Genomic DNA, 12,324 nt, shown 5'->3' with positions numbered 1-12,324 from the left:
GTTCCTGCTTCAGCTTGGGAAATAGAGATTAGCATATAAATAGCCTTCGGTGCCTGCTTGATTCCAGCTATTTTGCGTTTCAATGTGGCATCAGAATGCACTTAGCAAGAAATGTTCGAGAGGAGAAAGAGGTTTGTAATATGTCGCTTTTATAGAGGGGGGAACTTTAAGTATAAAAGATCATCCACTCCTCTGTGGGCTTTTTTTTTTTTTTTTTTTTTGTATCCTTTCAATGCCCCAATTACAGACTCCAAGGAGCCAACAGGCCCCCTAGAACGGAGCCTTAGTTTACATGGCAGCTCTTTCTTTGGACCGGGAAAATAAGTCAAAATGGTGCACAGGAAATAAGACAAATACGCGGCTTCCTCCCGGATTCGGTGGGAGCCCTCGGGGGGCAAGGCTGGCCCCTTCTCGTCCCCCCGCGCTATGCATCAGCAGCAGGGACGAGGGATGGACGGCTCCTCCAGGACCCATTTTCGGGAGTGATGAGGGACACTTCTGGCTTTCTGCCTGGACGCCGGCTTCCCTCCTGGGAAATCTCAGGCACTGGGCACAGAGCCCGGGGTTCTTTCTGCCCTCGCCTGCCCACCCCTACTTGCACAAACATGCATTTGGGCTGACTGCAGGCCAGGCTGAGTGTTGGGCTATTGCAAGAGGATTCTTAAAAACCCACTCTTTCTCTCCTTTGGCACAGGGCAAGGGGCAGTTCTGGGAAGAATGGTGCTCACAGCTCTTTAGGGGACACGGATTTTCCTGGATGTGGCAGCAGCAGAGGAGCTCCGTCAGGCAAGGGGTGGCCCCTGATCCAGTTCCTGGGGTGGCCTGGACCAGCCCAGAGCCTTGGTTCTGTCCTGGTTGCCCTGCGGTCTTGCCGTGGACCCATCATGCCGGCTCTAAGCCTGAGTTCCTTCATCTGTAAAAAGGGGAATTGCAAACCCTGCCCTGTCCACTCTTGAGGCTAGCAGATGGAAGAAATAAGAAAATGGACGTGAACGAACTTTATAAGCTCCTCTCGAACGTTAGTCAGCATTATATGATCAGGATGTTGGGTGAGATTTTGCCCTGGATGGTCTGTGAGTAGGAAAGACATGAAGGTTCGAAGCCACAGCCAAGAAAGAATTCTTGAGACATCTTTGGTGCAAAAAAAGTGATTTTATCAAAGCACAGGGACACGACCTGTGGGCAGAAAGAGCTGCACCAGGGTCATGAGGAGTGGCCCATTATATTATACTTTCAAGTTGGGAAGGGGTTAGGGATAGCCTAAGTTTCTAAGGAATTTGGAAGCAAGTTTTCAGGACCTTGAGGGGGCTGGCTATTGTTGGTAAAGGGTCATTTATTACTGTCTAATAAAACCTTGTCCTGAGACCGTTTAGATGTATTTCCGGTGGGTCGTATGCTTGGGGAATGATTGCCAGTATGTATCTTGGAGGGTAGAGATAAAGGAAGTTTCCAAAGGAACTTTCATGATAAATAGACTTACAGGATCCTGGGGGTCGGGCTAAAATTGCCTTGTGCCCTTAGCAAAGTATTAATATGGAGGGAGAGGAGTTTCTAGAGGAATGTCACTCTGCCTGTTTCAAGGACTTGTCAGTGGACTATATGGGTAGTAAGGAAATTGAATTTTTCTTTTGCCTTTGTTTCCCGCATCAGTCTATCCTTTTGTCCACCAACCTAGTGGCTCACTCACGCTCTGGGGCTCTGCACAGCCTCCACACCTGAAGTGAGAGAGGTAAGGAAGAAAGAGTTTTCAGGAAACCGGTTAGGTAACAGCCCTCAGCTGTCAGGCCAGATGCACCCATTCGGGTTGTTTAGGGAGGGCTTTGTGAAGACAAGAGCTGGGGCTGAAGACAGAGGTACCCGAGGACCTGGGCATCAAGTACCTCCCCCACCATGGGCAGCACGTTGTCTCCTTCTTCCTGAATGAGGGAGCCTCGGTTCAGAACACTGCAAACCGAGGCACTTTCCAGGGATGTTTTGAGATTCAAAGTAGAAATCAAACAGACAGGCCTTCAGGAACTGTAAAGTAGTAAAGTAGTGTGTTTACTTCTTGTCCCTTTGGCCTGTGGGCAGATCGAGTAAGCAACACACCCTGGGACCCACAGCCATAGGGTGGCCTGGGGGACTGGCCTGACCTCTACAAAATTGGCCTCAGGGTCCCTCTCAGGCTGCACCATGTCCTATAGACATCCCCACCCCCACCACCTGGGTATTGCTTCTCTGGGAAGGTCACCACCACTTCCATGAGCACCCTGGTAAACTGAGGGTTCTAACCGGCAACAGTGGAGGTCTCTCGCCTGGGCCCCCAAAGGGAAAGGTGCCCTGCAAAATCTTTCTTATCCCCTCTCTGTGCCACAGTTTCAAACACTATGTCGGAACAAAGGTGGTTCGTCACAAGGAAACCTGAAGGTGTTACTTGGGTGATTTGAATGATGCCTGGCACAGTGGGCTGGAGAGTGCAGCAGGGTCAGGCCAGAGTTCTGGGTTCTGGTCTGCTCTTCACGTCTGACCTGGGTGAATTCCTTCCACTGTGTGACCAGGTCGCCCACCCATAAACGGAGGGTGCAGCATCAGACAGTCTCTGGGGCCCTTTGGGCTCAAACTCCCAACCTTTCCTATATTACTGTTTTCCCTGGGTTTCCTTCACCTGAGCCCTTTTCACTCTAACCAAGATGATCAGCATCATGTTTCGCCAACCCAGGCAACTATGATATCAGCTTCCATTTTCGGGATCTTTTATTATCCCCACTTATACATTAGGAAACTGAGGTTCAGAGCAGTGGACTGACCCACAGTCACACAGCTCTAAGTGAAGAGCCAAGATTCAACCACAGGCTTTGACTCAACTTCAGAGCCCATGTTCTTAATAATCACACACTGTGGCATTCTCCCAGGGGACTGCCTAGCAACTGTTTGCAATCAACATGATTATCCTTGGTGCCTCAAATTGTTCTCCAAAATTTGATACGAAGAACACTAATTCTACTGAATGTTGATGGCTTTCCTTGAAAAGGGGTTTCATGATTAAATGAGTTTGACATTGAGTAAAACAAATAGTTTCTTTTTAACGGCAGAACTTCTCAGAGACTTTAAGAAGATGTGAATACGGTGCATTTTAAATCTACGTGGTGAGATAAAATATACAATTTTCCCCAAACCTTTTTGTCATGAACCTCTCCTCCCTTGGGCTCCACTAACAGACCAGGATGCTACAACTTTGCTACTCAGGTGTGAATGTGATCCCCACACCAGCAAGTTCAGGCATCCCGGGAGCTAATCAGAAATGCAAAACCTCAGACCCCACCTAGACCTGCTGAACCAGTCTGCACTTTGACAAGATGCCCAAGTGGTTTGTGTACACGGTTTAGTTTGAGAAGTTCTGGTTTATAATATACATTTAGGAAAACAGGGCCATCTCCTCATGGCCAGTGTCTATGCACAAGCCATTAAACCAGAAAACCCAGTGATGAAAAAGTATAAAGAATTCATTGGCATCATGTGAACCAAACAACTAGATTTAGAATTAAGATGAGATGACATGATTTCCCTCAGACATAATCCCACAGCATTCCCACAATGAAAAGTCTCTTCTCGTTCCTCATCGGATGTAAAAATTGACAAAAGATGAAGGATATATCAATACCCTTTGCAAGACACTCCTAGAATGTAGACAGAGGAAGCACTGCATACTTTTTCCTAAAATAATAAAGTCTTTCTTAAATTTCAGCTTTATTAATGTGTAATTGACATAAAATTCCAAGATATTTAAAGTGCATATCATGGTGACTTGATACACATATGCATCGTGAAAGGAATCCCCCATCTAGTTAATTAACACATCCACTGCCTCACAGATTTATCTTTTTTTTTTTAAAGTGAGAACGTTTAAGTTCTGCTCCCTTAGCAAATTTCAATTACACATACTGTGTTATCGACTCTAGTCACCATGCTTTACATTAGATCCTCAGAGCTTATTCATCTTATAGCTGAAAGTTTGTACTCTTTTACCAATTTCCCCCATCTCCTAGGCCCTGGCAACCACTTTTATACTGTTTTTGTGAATTCAACTTTTTTCTTTTTTGTTTTAGATTCCACATGTCAGTGACATCATACAGTATTCGTCTTTCTCTGTCAGGCTTATTTTCACTTAGCATAAGTTTCCTCAATGTTCGAGTGGCAAGATTTCCTTCTTTCTCGTGGCTGAATAATATTCCTTTGTGTATATATACCACATCTTCTTTATCCATTCATCTGTTGATGTACACTTGGGTTGTTTCCATATTTTGGCTGTTCTGAATAAAGTGTAGTGAGTATGGGTACAGATATCTCCTTGGGGTCCTTTGGATATATATCCAGAAGTAGGATTTCTAGATCATGTGGTAGTTCTATTTTTAATTTCTTTGGGGAACCCCCATACTGTTTTTCACAGTGGCCACACCCATTTACATTCCCACCAACAGTGCATGAAGGTTCCCTTTGCCCCACATCCTCACCAACACTCGTTACCTCTTGTCTTTTTGATGATAGCCATTCTGACAGGTGGGAGGTGGTATCTCATTGTAGTTTTGATTTGCATTTCTCTGATGATACATGGTGTTGAGCACCTTTCCAGGTACCCAATGGCCATTTGTATGTCTTCTTTGGAAAAATGTCCATTCTGTTTCTCTGCCTATTTTTTAATCAGACTGGTTTTTTGTTTTTGAGTTATGAGTTCTTTATATATTTTTATATTAACCTCTTATCAGATATAGGATTTGCAAATATTTTCTCCCATTGTGTAGGTCGTTCTTTCATTTTGCTGATGGTCTCCTTCAATGTGCAGAAGCTTTTTAGTTTGGTATAGTCCCACTTGTTTATTTTTATTTTTGCTTTTGTTCCTTTTGCTCTGAAGGTCTTTTAATTCTTGGGAATGTACCTCCGTTTCCTTTGATCTCTTCTCAATCACAGAAGTAGTCAAGGTTATTGGACATTCCTGAGCTTATCACCTGGGATACTCTTGGAAAATGGCCCCTTGGTCCCTCTCCCAGCATCCCAGACAACAGCCTGGAGGGTACAAAAGCCTGTCTCAAGGTTTTAAAAATCACAGCTTAAATGACCCATTCATGCAAGATAAGACCTCTGCCTAAAGAAAACTGCCTTTGCTTTTGGCTGCAATTATTTCAATTCATGTGGTCACACTCTCTCAAGTTGACCTGACATTTCGAGCTGCAGCTTGATATTTCTTTGCTCAACACTAGAAAGGGGAAACAAATTACTTTTTACCTAATGACTTCAATGTTTTGGGGAGACAGAAATTTTTCAAAGTATGTGTGCAGAGAGGTCCAGCAAGTGGCCTGAACACACAGCTTGCAGGTGATAGTATCTGGATTAGAACGCAGATCTGTCTGACCCTTAAATCAAGACTCTTCCCACTACAGAAGCAGGGGCAGGACACACATGCATTGTCATACTCTTCCATTTGGCTTCAATGGGGTCTACTCTTCCCTAAACCCTGCTCTTAGGATGCAAAATATCTCTGTCTTCCTCCTTCCCTCCAAGCTCCCTTCTGTCCTTGGGTTCGTTCACCTTTCATTCATCTTTATTGAATTCCTTTTTTCAGGTGCTGCCCAATGTATCAGCTGGCCAAGACAGTTTTCTTATTCTAAGTTGTCATGCAAATCATTTTCTAGTGCTCCCCATAGCTTGGAAAACTCTGCCTCCCTCCTCACTGGAGCCAGACCTTATCAAGGATTGGTCTCCCCATCCTCCTCTGGAACTGAGGTAGCTAGCAACCTGTCAATTTGGATGCATCTCACAGCCAACATATCTAAAATGGAACTCCCAGATCCCCCTCAGTTTCCCCACCTGCCATATGACACAACCATATATTTGAGGGGGGAAAGTCTATTCCTCTCTTCAACCCCCATACCATATCAGCTAGTCCTTTCCACTCAACTTCCAAAACATTCTAAATGTGTCATTTCTTGCCTTTGTCACTGTCACAACCAGTTCTAAACCACTGTTCTGTTATCTCCCACCTGGACGACTACAAGAGTCCTCTAACTAGTCTTCTTGCTTCCACTTGGGTTCCCTCCAGTGCATTTTTCACAGGGCAGCCAGGGCCATTAGCTAGCAGAAACCACATCAAATCACCCCACTCCCTGCTTAAAAACCTCCCTGACCAAAATGTAGCCTCCACGAGACCTGGAATCTAACTTTCATATTCACCTCCATATCCCTAGTTCCTGGTACAGAATAGGTACCCAGGTAAATATTGCTTGTATGAATGAATCAACTAATAACCTTAACTGCAAACCAGAATCTTCTTTTATTTATATAAAGTGGCCCCAATTCTTTTTTGGTTTTTCTTTTTATTCTAACACTGTAGTTGGTCTTCTCTAGTTTCTGAGATGTCAACATATCTAGACTATAAGCAATTTATTCCTCCCCTTCCCTCCAGCCAGGAGAGGCAAAGGAAAAGGAATTCGTGACTTACACGCACAGATGCATCTCACTTCAGTTAGGTTGCTTGAGAATAGATGAGAGATTATGCTGATTGAACTGGACATTTTCCATTTTTATTATTTTAATTATAAACATAAACTATTGGGGGTAAAAAAATTGGAAATCTGCCTATCAATTTCACAATTAGCATCTCATTTCAAGAGACCAATCAACTCAAATGAGGGCCAGTGACCTTAATCTCTCCCCAAATATAGTGCTTGATTCCTCTTATTAGTTGAAAATCTCTAAACTATGAAATATTTGGGTTAACCCCATGTTTGCATCAACGATGCTATTACCACATTTAAATAAGTCAAGGGGTTTTTGTGACCTCTGTGTTACGGTTTGTATGGACAAAAGCGAGAGGCTAAGGCTGTGCAAATCAAGAGAAATAACAAGGCCACTTAAATGGGGCCTTTTTTTTTTTCATTTATTTTTCTAAGACTATGGAAGGAGTGTGATTTTTAGAAAACTTATTCTGCCACCGATTAAATAAAATTAACCCAAGAGGACAGTAAACCCGAGAAGTCAAAGGCAGCTAATTTTACTCATAAAGATCTGTTAAAAATTCAACCAGAAAAAAAAATTCTCTTTGTGATCTAGAATAGGAAAAAATTTGATTTCTCAAGAGGAAAGAAGCAGAAAAAAAAAATCTGACCTGGCAAATCATGCATCTACAGAATATCAATATCCCTGCAGGGATTAGAACCAGACCATATGCTCTGCAGAGTTACAACTACTCCCAAAAGACCAAAGGCTCCGCTGAGGTAAACACAGGACATGTACACACAGATGCTAACCAACCATTAGAACTGGACAGACCAGTTACAGTGTATTTGTTAACAGCTATCTGGGCGATTTCATTTTGGAGTTGACTTGGGATGCACAAGATGCTGAAACTACCCATGAGACATTTCAAGGTCAGCCAAGAAGCTGCAAGTCTTGAACACCTGACCCCATAGATTGACATGCACTGACTAGCTCCATCCAAGTCTTTGCTGAGGTGACTGATTTTTCTTCAACTTGCCCACGCTGATGATCAGCTGTTTGGGATCTATATAGCTAGAATTCTTAAGCTGCAAGAAATAGAAACCAACAGAAGCTAAGCTTAGACAGCAAAGGGGAATCATTTAAAGGAACATAGGGTTGTTTCCCAGAACTCAAGGGCACAAATAGCACCAGACCTCAAGAAAGTCCTTGCTCTGCTGTTCTCTTCAGCATATTTGCTTCTCAGGCAGAAGGAAATGGACACTCCTTCCTCCCAAGTTCCATATGTTCTATTCTAGAGAAAATTTCAGCCTTTACCAGATCTCTGGGTCTCAAAATCTGAGGAGAAAGAATCGATCTCACCAAATTGGCTCAGGTATCCATTGTGACACATCCAAACATGACCAAGGAGGGTTGGTCCCATGGTACAGACACATCTATGGGGGTACATAGCCAAGGATGAGGAGGGTAATACAGGAAGATCACTGGAGCTGAGCAGAACCTCCCAGAAGGTATCCAGCAAAGGACTATATTGCCACTACAGAGACAACTGACACAGGGTCAGGGCCAAGCCAAATGGTTCTCGTTATACCTCTGGTCAGACCATCTCCTTAGAGTGAGAGGCCTGGTACCAGATTAGGACGGATGTCCTGTGGCTGTTCAATACTCTGGGAGTGGAGTCCTGGCCATCCTCTCTGAGAGCATCCTGCATTTATCCTCTTCATACTGTTTATCACAATTTGTGATCCTACTTTTTTTGTAAATTTGTCTAACATGTATCTCTTTTTACCACCTGGCTTGAAGCTCTATGAAGTCAGGTACCATATTGGTTTTACTCACTTTCATATTCCTGGCACCATGCCTGGCACATAGCGGACACCCACTGAAGAGTTGTAGAAAGAAAAAAAGAAAAAGAAGAAAAAGAAAAAGAAAAAGAAAAAGAAGAAGAAAAAGAAAAAGAAAAAGAAAAAGAAATGTAGGAAGCTTTTCCAGATGATCTGGTATAGGAGTTGAGGTTTGAAGTCTTTTAGGAGAACAGGTTGGGACAGCTCGTCTGGAAGAGAGAATACCAGGCCCGAAGACACAAAGGCACATTGTACCAAAACTACAGAGACTGTGAAGCAGGTTGGGGGCAAGCAGTCTGGCTAGAAAGGGGAGGCAGAGTTCCATCCCACAGATGGCCTTGTGTAGAGACTGGAGGATTTGGCAGTATATGGAGATATATGTCTAGATTTTAGACAAACCCATCTGATGGGAATGTGGAAGCTGGACTGGAGGCTGGTTGAGTTAGGAAGTCTATATAGTCATCCACAAGAGAAACAAAATAGGAGTGGGAATGAGGAGGAAAAGGGTTTAAGAGCTATTAGAGAAGTAGAACCAGCAGAAGTTCAAAGAATACAATTTTCTGCATTTTACTGTATAGTTATTTATGCACAACTTATCTCCCCTTCAAGACTATGAGCTTCTGGCTCTGTTGCCAGGGCTTGCACAGTGCCCACCCAATATCCAGCAAGTGTGTTGAAAACATAAACTAACAAATGACTGAAAAACAACCACTAACCCAGTGGCAATACAGGCTAGGACAGGATGCCAAAGAGTGTCCTTGGAGGGTTTCACAGAACATGGCTACTTGTATCCTTGCCTTGCCTCCAAGTAAGTTTAGAGCTTCTAACCTTTTATATCCACCTCAATCCCCAGCACAGGCCTGGGCTCAGGGTAACATCCATGTTTTTCTTTTTTAAATTTTTAAATTTTTATTTTTTCCAGTTTTATTGCAACATAATTGATAGCATTATGTAAGTTTAAGGAGTGCAACATAATGGCCTGATGTGCATATGTTGTGCAATGATCACAGTAAGTTTAGTTAATATCTATCATCTCACAGATACGAAAAAATGGATTTTTTTCCTTAAGATGAGAACTGTCAGGATCTACTTTTTTTTTTTTTTTTCAGTTATTAGTATTTTTTTTAGTGGAGGGGGGAGGCAGAGGCAGGGGGAGAGAGAATCTTAAGCAGGTGCCACACTCCGTGCAGGGCCCAATATGGGGCTTGATCCCATAACCCTGAGATTATGACCTGAGCCAAAATCAAATCAGATGCTTAACCGACTAAGCATCTAGGTGCCCCAGGTTCTACCTTCTTAATACATTTTTCAAATATATCCTACAGTGGTGTTGACTTATAGTCACCATGTGGCACATGACATCCCAGTATGTATTTATCTTATAACTGGAAGTTTGTATCTTTTGGTCACCTTCACCTAACTCCTCATTCTCCATGTGCTACCTCTGGTAACCACAATCTGATCTTTTTTTTCTTAGGAGTTTGATTTTTGTTTTATTTTGTTATTGTCATTTGCTTGTTAGGTTCTACATATAAGGGAAATTATACAGCATTCATCTTTCTCTGTCAGACTTGTCTCACTTGATATAATGCCCTCAAGGTCCATCTGTGTTGTCTCAAATGGCAGGATTTCCTGTTTAATGGGTTGAACTGGAATGGACTGAACTAGGAGAGAGCAGACTTTCTATTCTTTCAAGACTAGGCCTAAAGGAGAGAGGGTGGCTGGCAGGATGTCCCCCTGCAAAGGCTGAGGGGAGGTAGAGCTGGAGTCTCTGCCCAGGACTTCTGGGAGGATAATGGAAAGCTGACTGAACTGCCCCTCTCAGCTAAGAACCAGGAGGAACGAGGATAAAACCCCTCAACACCCAAGCAAAGACCAGAATCCAAAAGCCTCAAGCAGCCAGACTGAGCCAAACAAATACCAGAAGCTTCTGACCTCAGGAAACGATGCAAGTGAACAAAGGTGTTTGCCCAGCTCTGTTCTCAGCAAATGCATGATAAATGATGAGTGCATGAACACACCAATAAATGAATATTTTCTACCAATTCACAGAAACTTTTAAAAAAGGAGTGAAGACTGGAAATACATGATTTTTAATGACTAGAGATAAAACATTTTACCTGGCAATCTATTATTATCTTGATCCATATTCAAGCTGGAAAAGAGAGTTTCCTTCAAACATCTGTTTCAGTAGGACGCCTTATAAGGAAATCATAAAGTAACTGGACCGTGTCATACTTCCTACTATTCTCCCCACTGGGGGCAAGCCAGGCCTGTCCACCTGCACAGCAAAACGCACTCTTCACCAGCGTGCCCATCGGTGGCAGCCACCCCAACGGGAGGCAGGAAGCCGGGCACGGAGTGACTAACCCAGGACGAGTTTAGGCCAGATGGCTGGCCTTCAAATGGCCACTGTCCTGTCAGCCAACATTTCTCGGTAATTTGGTAGAAACTCTCTCTGCACACAAACCAGTTTGACTGAACTGAACAACATGAAGAGGAAGGAGGAGAAGCTGGAGAAAGCTGTATTTTGTGAAAGAAACACACTGTGCCACAAATATTTTGATAGATTCTCTTGTATCTTCTTGGTCAAGCATACTTAACTTACAAATATTTCCTACCTCTACCCAAACATCACTTGTTAGTGGTTGCATAACATTCCTTAGAGTGGCTACACCATGACTTACGTAACCATTAGCCTCATTTGTGGCGATCAGGCCTATCTCCATATTGTTAAATTAGACACAATGCTGTAATGACTCTCCTTCCGCCTAAACCTGTTTCCGGGTTAACCTAGGTCAGGTTAACTAGAAGGGAGGAATTCCGGGAGAAGCAATTTAGGGAGATAATGGACACATGTGGGCACATTTTCTAAAAGACATTGCCTTTGTGCTCTGGTCAGATCATGAAGCAGGACCAAGACCGTCACTTTTGGTTCCTTCCAATTTGAAGAACCCCCTAAACCAAAATTGCCCATAATTGGAAGCTCAGGGGCAGGGCCCAGGCATCCGTATTTTTCAGTCCTCCAGGAAAGGAGCCACATCCCACAAAAAGAAATCTCTCATGGGTGCACAGCTCACAGAAGATTCCATAGGTCAGGACTCCTTATTGAAAATGACGGAAGCCAACTATAGGCAACTGACGCAGCAAAGGAAGACTGAGAGTTCACAGCGCCAATGAGGCGAAGCAGGCTTAAAAGCAGGGAGAAATCCAGGATGCCAGGAGTCTGAGTAGAACACAGCTGCGGCCACTCCTGGAACCGCCACATCCACCTGCTGGTCCCATGGCCACCGGGATGAATTCTGATTTGTCCCCTAACTCTGGGCATCACTCCTTCCCAAATACTGCACTAGGCAATAGCATATGGTTGGCCAAGCATGGACCACGTGCCTGTACATATGGGCACCTGACCCCTTCCCTTTCCATGTGGGGGGGAAGCTTTCCCTCCCACTCATCCTCTAAATGCTAGGCAATCCTAGAAGACGATGTCTACTGTATAACCTCCTTGACCTTTAGTACTCCATTTGACTTCTGCAACAACCCTGAGAAGGTGGCATCTTTTCCATCTTACCAACAAGGAAACTGAGGCTCAAAGAGGGAAACTAACTTGCCACACTGATGTTAGAGGTGGAGAGAGCTCCTTCTGCTACGCGGAACTACCTGTTTGTGGTTTGATGCTCTAAAATATTGACAATGAATGTCTCTCATTTGAGCAATGAGTTATTGAAGGAAGATCAACTATCACAATCATTAGATACTGTACTTCATAAACGTGCTGATCTGCACATCATTTGTCTTATTTTTGTTACTGTTAATACTTTTTGCTCCTGGAGAAAATACTCTGTGCACTGCGAGCTCATCTGTTCTGCCATTCAACGCATTAAATTAACACCTCACTGCGTGGACTAAAACTTTAAGAGGTGAAAAATCTGGTCCTTCCAGCCAAGACCAAATACCATTTATCTTAACCTTGCATATTAGGAAGACTGTTTTAAAATGCAACTTTGAAGTG

The 12,324-nt window shown here is 43.5% G+C and overlaps 1 long non-coding RNA gene across 14 annotated transcripts in view; it reads right to left on the bottom strand.

Annotated features, from left to right (window-relative positions):
* Positions 1 to 12,324, bottom strand: part of LOC144281840 (uncharacterized) — a 94,198-nt gene that overhangs the window by 73,394 nt on the left and 8,480 nt on the right. Inside the window, exon 5 of one of the 14 annotated variants that reach the window (XR_013350246.1) lies at positions 7,287 to 7,556. The exons of the other annotated variants lie outside the window; for them this stretch is intronic. This is a non-coding gene — a long non-coding RNA (uncharacterized LOC144281840). Of the gene's footprint in view, positions 1 to 7,286; positions 7,557 to 12,324 lie in introns of those variants that run through there. 14 annotated transcript variants of the gene reach the window in all.

This window comes from Canis aureus, chromosome 13, assembly GCF_053574225.1.
Source record: "Canis aureus isolate CA01 chromosome 13, VMU_Caureus_v.1.0, whole genome shotgun sequence".
Taxonomy (NCBI): domain Eukaryota; kingdom Metazoa; phylum Chordata; class Mammalia; order Carnivora; family Canidae; genus Canis; species Canis aureus.
The sequence above is the reverse complement of the archived record's forward strand: the minus strand, read 5'-3'. Positions and strand labels throughout refer to the sequence as shown.